This window comes from Panthera leo, chromosome B1, assembly GCF_018350215.1.
Source record: "Panthera leo isolate Ple1 chromosome B1, P.leo_Ple1_pat1.1, whole genome shotgun sequence".
Taxonomy (NCBI): domain Eukaryota; kingdom Metazoa; phylum Chordata; class Mammalia; order Carnivora; family Felidae; genus Panthera; species Panthera leo.
Genome location: NC_056682.1, coordinates 43,234,741 through 43,243,492, shown reverse-complemented (window position 1 = coordinate 43,243,492; position 8,752 = coordinate 43,234,741).

Genomic DNA, 8,752 nt, shown 5'->3' with positions numbered 1-8,752 from the left:
CTGATATACTTGGCAGTTAGAGTAATCCCACATCGAATCCGTGATCTGTGGAGTAAAAGCTCTCCTAGTAGAAAAGACCAAAAGTAAATCTCTGACTGATACCATTTTCCCTTGGCCAAGATTGTAAATAAAAACAACATATCTTGTATGGGGACAGATGGTAGCTACACTTGTAGTGAGCCGAGCATAATGTATAGAGGTGTTGAATCACCATGTTGTACTATTGAAACTAATATAACATTCTTTGTCAACTATACTCAAAAACAAAAAAACAAACAACAAACAAACAACAACAATAAAAACATATCTTTGGGGAAAGGAGGTAGTGGAAATTAGTACCACTTTTAACCTGCAAGGGTGGTGGTCTCCATCATATTTTTGTTTAATTTCTCAGTCTTGTCCCAGCAAAAATGAGATGGAACCTGATAAATGATTAGACCAGTGCAGAGTTAACTAACTGTATAGTTGGCCCTTGAACAACAAGGGGTTAGGGATGCTCCACAGTTGAAAGTTCATGTGTAACTTTTTTGACTCCCCAAAAACTTTACTAAGAGCCTTCTGTTGTCCGGGAGCCTTGCCGATAACATGAATACTTGATTAATACATATTTTGTGTGTTATATGTATTATATCCTGTATCCTTACAATAAAGTAAGCTAGAGAAAAAATGTCATCAAGAAAATCATAAGGAAAAGAAAACACATTTACAGTACTATACGTATATTTATGGAAAAAAATCTGCATATCACTGGACCTGAGAAGCTCAAACTTGTGTTGCTCAAGGGTCAAGTGTATACCTAATTTCAATCAATGTGTCACATGTGGTATCATTTCTGGAGGTGATTAATAACACCTCAGGTGCATAGCATGTGGCCATTGATCTGGGGAATATATTCTTTTCCACTGAGATCAGAAATAGTTTACATTCACGTTTACATTCACTGACTGTGCTAATTCCCTGTGCAGCAGGAATAAGAAAATGAAAAATACAATACACACCAGAGGAATCTCTTCTTTCCTCAGTGTGCCTCTGGTATCCTCTAATGGCAAGGTTTTGCATCGCCTTCACTGGTAATGGATAAAATATTTAGAATTCAATCCATTTTTGCAGAGTAAGTATTAAATAGTGAATTCAAATCTGAGAGGCAATAAATTGATAACTTGAATATGATTAGATAAAAGTGAAGGAAAAAGCCTAAGCTAGTTTATGGGTGGTTTGGCCTGGCCTTCTGGGTATGGGCCTGAAGAGTATTAAAGCATTGGAGACAAGGAGGTCTGGGGTAGAAGCATATGGGTACAAAGTGTTAATATTTTTGTATTACATATTAATGTCCACTAGAAAACATTCATTACCAAGAAAGGTACTAGAAAGAAAGTTCCCCCAAAGGTGTCATGATAGGCATATAAATGGAATGGCCATGGTAGCTATATATAGGCTTAATACCATAGATTTCCACTTACTGAGGCAGACAGAGTTATTGCTGCCTCTGAATGTCAAACTTGTCAAAGGCAGAGACCAATATTAAGGTCCAATTTAGCACTTCTTTTTTTTAGGAAGGTAGCTGCCACTTGGTGGCAAGTTGATCATATCAGAACTTCTTCCATCCTAGAAAGGCCAGAGTTTTCTTTTAATTTTGTTCAATTATTCATTCGCCTTTTCTACCTGCAGAGTCTTGGTGGGCACTACTGTTTATGGGATTACTGATATAACCAGTAATATAGTGGAATCCATAGGCATTAGAATCCCACATTGCATAGCATCTGACCAGGGCACCCACTTCACAGTGAAGAAGGTATGGGAATGAGCCCACGACCATGAGACCTACTGATTGTTTCTCATACTATGCCACTTAACCTCATAGAACTCTTGAACAACTACCTAAAGGTGAAAATGAAGCACCAGCATGAAGGTGGTATTCTAAAATAATGGGATGATATCTGTGATGATTAATTTTATGAGTCAACTGACTCAAGTATAAAATGCTCAGATAGGTGGTAAAACATTACTTCTAGATATCTGAATAGAACAAAAAGGTAGACAAAGGGCAAATTTGCTCTCTCCTTGAGACACCCATCTTTTCCTGCCTTTGGACATCGGTACTCTTGTTTCTTGAGAACTCAGATCAAGGGCTTACATCATCAGCACCAAATTCTCAGCTCATCAGACTCATCAGACACTGATTATACCACCAGTTTGCCTGGTTCTCCAGCTTGCAAATGGCTGATCATGGGACTTCGTGGCTCCCATGATCACATGAAACAATTCTAAAATAAATTTCATATGTATCTTTATATATGTATATAGACATCCCATTGGTTTGGTTTCTGTGGATAACATTGACTAATACAATATCCTTAGGATGTAATATATTTATTAGTCCAGAATTCCTAATGTGTCACTGAAAGGAAGGAATATAGAATGGGAATATAGGGGTGGAAGTAGGAGTGGCCCCATCTACTTTTTTCCCAACGCCCAACTGGGGGATTTTTTTGGCTTTCTGCTCCACATTCTTGGATCTTTGGGTAAGAGATGATGATTCCCAAAGGAGGCAGGCTCTTTCCAGAAAAAAAGAGCAAATTTCTAACTTTCTAACTAAAATACAAGGATCGCTGCTATCAGGGCACTTTGAACTTTTTGTGTCCAGTGACAAAAAAAGCAAAAAATAAAAAAAATTAAAAAAAAATAAGAGTCACTGTCCTGGCAGGGACAGTGGACTCTGATTAGCAGGAGGAAGTGAGAGTGTTTTTACCCAATGGAGGCAGGGGTAACACAGTTGGAGCCCATGTGATAGACACCCGAGGGTGTCCCATTGTAACTATGAATGGACATGTTCAACAATGCTGAAATAAGGAAAGTTTGATTATTAAGGCTTCTGGCACTTCAGGATAAAGTTCTGATTACACCATCAGGAAGCCATGGAGACCTTCCAGGTGAGAGCTGAACAGGAGGGGAGTTTAGAAGAATCAGTAGGTACCAGGGGTTTGGATTTCAACACATATTTTATTGTGATAAAAAATACATAACTTAAAATCTACCCTCTTAACAAATTCTTAGTAGACAGTATTGTTAACCACAAGCACAATGTTATACATAGATCTCCAGAATGCTTTATTTTGCATGGTTGAAGTTCTATATCCACTGAGGAGTAACTCCTCATTTTGCCCTGCCCCCAACCCCTGGCAACCACCACCACCATTTTACTCTATGCGTCTAAGTTTGACTACTGTAGATACCTAATATATAACTGGAATCGTGTAGTATTTGTCCTTCTGTGACTTGCTTATTTCAATTGGCATAATTGTACTCAAGGTTGATCCATGTTATAGCATGTGACAGGATTTCTTTACATTTCACGGCTAAATAATATCCATTATATGTATAAACCACATTTTTTTTAACCCATTAATATGTTGACAGACATTTAAGTGCTACCATTGCTTCACTATTATGAATGTTGCTGCAATGAAAATGGAGTGCAAATATCTATTTGAGATCCTGATTTCAATTATTTTGAATAAATACCTAGGAAGGGGATGTCGCTGGGCCATATAGTTGTTCAATTTTCAGTTTGAGGAGGTTTGACACTGTTTTCTATAGCAGCTGCACATTTTTACATACCCACTAGCAGTGTAAAGGGGTTCCAATTCCTCCATATCCTCATCACAACTAGTCATTTTCTGAGTCTTTTTTTTTTTTTGTATGCCCATCCAAACACGTGTGAAGTAACATTTTGGTTTTGATTTACATTTCCCTAATGATTAGTGATGTTGAACATCACTATTTTGCTATGGAGTTATAGGAGATTCTTGTAAGTTTTAGACATTCTTTTAAAAAATTTTTTAAATGTTTTATTTATTCTTAGAGAGACAGAGAGAGAGAGAGACTGAGTGGGTGAGGGGCAGAGAGAGAAGGAGACACAGAACCTGAAGCGGCTCCAGGCTCTGAGCTGTAAGCACAGAGCCCAATGTGGGGCTCAAACTCATGAACGGTGAGATGACCTGAGCTGAAGTTGGACGCTTTACCTACTGAGCCACCCAGGCACTCTTGGACATCAATTCTTTATCAGATACACAGTATGAAAATATTTTCTCTCATTTTGTAGGTCACCTTTTCTTTTTTTTTTCCATGCAGAAGCTTGCTACTTTAATATAATCTCACTTGTTTATTTTTGCTTTTGTTGCCTGTGCTTTTGGTGTCATGGCTACGATTGCTGTTATGAAGTTTTTCCTGAAGTTAAGAAGCTACAATTTCAGGTCTTGTAATTAACTATTTAATCCACTTTGCATTGATTTTTGTGTGTGATGTCAGATAAGGGTTCACTTTCATTGCTTTGCTTGTGGATATCCAGTTTCCAAATATTACTTGTTGAAGACACTATGCTTACAGCAATGGGTATTCTTGGCTCCTTTTCCAAAGATTAGTTGACTGTATATGTGTGAGATGACTTCTGGGCTCTCTATTGTGCACTATTTGTTCATGTGTTTGTCTTTTTTTTTTTTTTTAACATTTATTTATTTTTGAGAGACAGAGAGAGACAGAGCGTGAGCAGGGGAGGGGCAGAGAGAGAGGGAGACAGAATTCGAAGTAGGCTCCAGGCTCTGAGCCCTCAGCACAGAGTCCAATGCAGGGCTCAAGTCCATGAACTACGAGATCATGACCTGAGCCAAGGCAGACATTTCACTGACTGAGCCACCCAGGTGCCCTTATATGTCTGTCTTTATGCCAGTACCATACTGTTCAGTTACTGTAGCTTTTTAATCTTTTCAAATCGGGAAGTATGAGGCCTCCTGCTTAGTTCCTATTTCTCAAGATTGTTTTGGCTCCAAAAGGTCAATTTTTGTTCCATATGAATTTCAGGATTGTGTTTTCTATTTTTATAAAATAACACCATTAAAATTTTGATAGGAATTGTGTTGAGTCCATAGATCACTTTGGGTAGTTAGTATGAATATTTTAACAATATTAAATCCTGTAATCCAATAGCATAAAGTGCCTTTCTGTTAATTTTTGCCTCAACTTCTTTCTGCAATGTTTTCTACTTTAAGTGTACAAGTCTGTCTCCTTATTGGTTAAGCTTACTCTTAAGCATCTTTTTGATGCTATTGTAAATGAGAGGGTTTTTTTTTTTTTATTAATTTCCTCTTTTGGTTGTTGATTGTATGTAAAAACACAACTGATTTTTGTATGTAGATTTTGTACCTTAAATCTTTGCTGAATTTGCTTATTAGTTCTATCCTCTCTTATTTTTTGGAAGAGTTAGAGAAATATAGGTATTAATTGTTCTTTGAATGATTAGTAGAATTCAACAGAAAGCCATCTTGTCCTGGGCCTTTGTTTGTTGGGAAGTTTTTAACTACTGATTCAATCTCCTTAACAGCAACTGGTGCATTTTCTATTTCTTCATGATTTAGTCTTCGAAGGTTGTAGCTTCAAGGAATTTATCAATTTCTTCTAGGTTGTTCAATTTGTTGGCATATAATTGTTCACAGTCATCTCATATGATCCTTTGTATGCCTGTGGTACCAGTTTTAACTTCTCTTTCATTTCTAATTTTATTTATTTGAGTCATCTCTGTTTTTCTTGGTAAGTCTTGCTAAGGGTTTGTCCAATTTTAAACTCTTTTCAAGGAACCAGCTCTTGATCTTTGATCTTGATCTTGATCTTGATTCATTTATCTTTTCTATATCATTTATTTCTACTCTGATTTTAATTATTTCCTTCCTTCTACTAACTTTGGGCTTAATTTGCCCTTCTTTAGTTTATTTATTCACTAAGGTACGTTGTTTATTTGATATAAATATCTTTAAATTTTTAAAAAAGTTTATTTATTTTGAGAGACTCAGAGACAGCACGAGTGGGGAAGGGGCAGGAGGAAAGGGAGACAGAGAATCCAAGTAGACTCTGCACTGTTAGCATGGAGCCTGATGTGGGGTTTGAACTCACAAAACAGTGAGATCATGACCTGAGCCAAAACCAAGAGTTGGATGCTTAACTGACTGAGCCACTCAGCGACCCTCTTATATATTTTTAAGTTTATTTATTTTTACAGAGAGAGAGAGAGAGAGAGAGCACGTGAGTGGAAGGGGTAGAGAGAGCGAGCAAGAGAGAATCCCAAACAGGCTCTACACTGTCAGCACAGAGCCCGAAGCAGGGCTCAAACTCACGAATGGTGAGATCATGACCTGAGCTGAAATCAAGAGTTAGACACTTAAACAATTAAGCCAACTGACTGAACCATTGTGCAATTATTTGATATTTTTCTTGTTTCTTGAGATAGGCATTTATTGCTATGAACTTCCCTCGTACACTTGATTTTGCTGCATCCCATAAGTTTTGCTATGTTGTTATTTCCCTTTTCATTTGTCTTGCAGTATTTTTTTTTTATTACACTTTTGATTTCTTTGCTTAACATTTGAGGTTCTTTCATAATCTACATAAGTGTCATATGTCAAATATTCAGTCTGAAACTTTCTCCCAGTCTGAATTTTAATATTTTTAATCCTCACAGCAGGGTTCCTCACAAAACATATGTTTCAAAATTTAATAAAATCAAATCTATATTTCTTTTTATGTGTTGTGGTTTTGGTGTTAAGGTCAACAACTTTTTGACTAGCCCTAAAATCACAGATATTTTCTCCTAAGTTTTTCTTCCAAAGTTTTATTGTTTTACATTTTATACTTGCTCTTGGATCAAATTTTATCTAATTTTGCATATGGTATGAGATATCAGTCCAGGTTCATTTTTTTGTTTGTGGATGCTTAATTGTAGTTGCATCATTGCACCAAGAAGCATAAAATACCTAGGGATAAATCTAACCAAAGTTGTAAAAGATCTGTATGCTGAAAACTATAGAAAGCTTATGAAGGAAATTGAAGAAGATATAAAGAAATGGAAAAACATTCCGTGCTCATGGATTGGAAGAATAAATATTGTCAAAATGTCAATACTACCCAAAGCTATCTACACATTCAATGCAATCCCAATCAAAATTGCACCAGCATTCTTCTTGAAACTAGAACAAGCAATCCTAAAATTCATATGGAACCGCAAAAGACCCCAAATTGCCAAAGTAATTTTGAAGAAGAAGACCAAAGCAGGAGGCATCACAATCCCAGACTTTAGCCTCTACTACAAAGCTGTCATCATCAAGACAGCATGGTATTGGCACAAAAACAGACACATAGACCAATGGAATAGAATAGAAACCCCAGAACTAGACCCACAAACGTATGGCCAACCAATCTTTGACAAAGCAGGAAAGAATATCCAATGGAAAAAAGACAGTCTCTTTAACAAATGGTGCTGGGAGAACCGGACAGCAACATGTAGAATATTGAAACTAGACCACTTTCTCACACCATTCACAAAAATAAACTCAAAATGGATAAAGGACCTGAATGTGAGACAGGAAACCATCAAAACCCTAGAGGAGAAAGCAGGAAAAGACCTCTCTGACCTCAGCTGTAGCAATGTCTTACTCGACACATCCCCAAAGGCAAGGGAATTAAAAGCAAAAATGAACTACTGGGACCTTATGAAGATTAAAAGCTTCTGCACAGCAAAGGAAACAACCAACAAAACTAAAAGGCAACCAACGGAATGGGAAAAGATATTTGCAAATGACATATCGGACAAAGGGCTAGTATCCAAAATCTATAAAGAGCTTACCAAACTCCACACCCGAAAAACAAATAACCCAGTGAAGAAATGGGCAGAAAACATGAATAGACACTTCTCTAAAGAAGACATCCGGATGGCCAACAGACACATGAAAAGATGCTCAACGTCGCTCCTCATCAGGGAAATACAAATCAAAACCACACTCAGGTATCACCTCACGCCAGTCAGAGTGGCCAAAATGAACAAATCAGGAGACTATAGATGCTGGCGAGGATGTGGAGAAACAGGAACCCTCTTGCACTGTTGGTGGGAATGCAAACTGGTGCAGCCACTCTGGAAAACAGTGTGGAGGTTCCTCAAAAAATTAAAAATAGACCTACCCTATGACCCAGCAATAGCACTGCTAGGAATTTACCCAAGGGATACAGGAGTACGGATGAATAGGGGCACTTGTTCCCCAATGTTTATAGCAGCACTCTCAACAATAGCCAAATTATGGAAAGAGCCTAAATGTCCATCAACTGATGAATGGATAAAGAAATTGTGGTTTATATACACAATGGAGTACTACGTGGCAATGAGAAAGAATGAAATATGGCCCTTTGTAGCAATGTGGATGGAATTGGAGAGTGTTGTGCTGGGTGAAGTGGGCCATGCAGAGAGAGACAGATACCATGTGTTTTCGCTCTTGTGTGGATCCTGAGAGACTTGGAGGGGACCCATGGGGGAGGGGAAGAAAAAAAAAAAGAGGTTGGAACGGGAGGGAGCCAGAGCATAGGAGACTCTTAAAAACTGAGAACAAACTGAGGATTGATGGGGGGTGGGAGGGAGGGTAGGGTGGGTGATGGGTACTGAGGAGGCTACTTTTTAGGATGAGCACTGGGTGTTGTATGGAAACAAATTTGACAATAAATTTTGTATATTGAAAAAAAGGGGTCTCTTGTGGTTTGGCTCCCTCCCTCCCTAGCTTTTTTTTCCTTCCCCTCCCCCATGGTTTTCTGTTGGGTTTCTCGGGATCCACATGGGAGTGGAGACGTGTGGTGTCTGTCTTTCTCTGTATGACTTGTTTCACTTAGCATAACACTCCTAAATGTCCATCAACTGATGAATGGATAAAGAAATTGTGGTTTA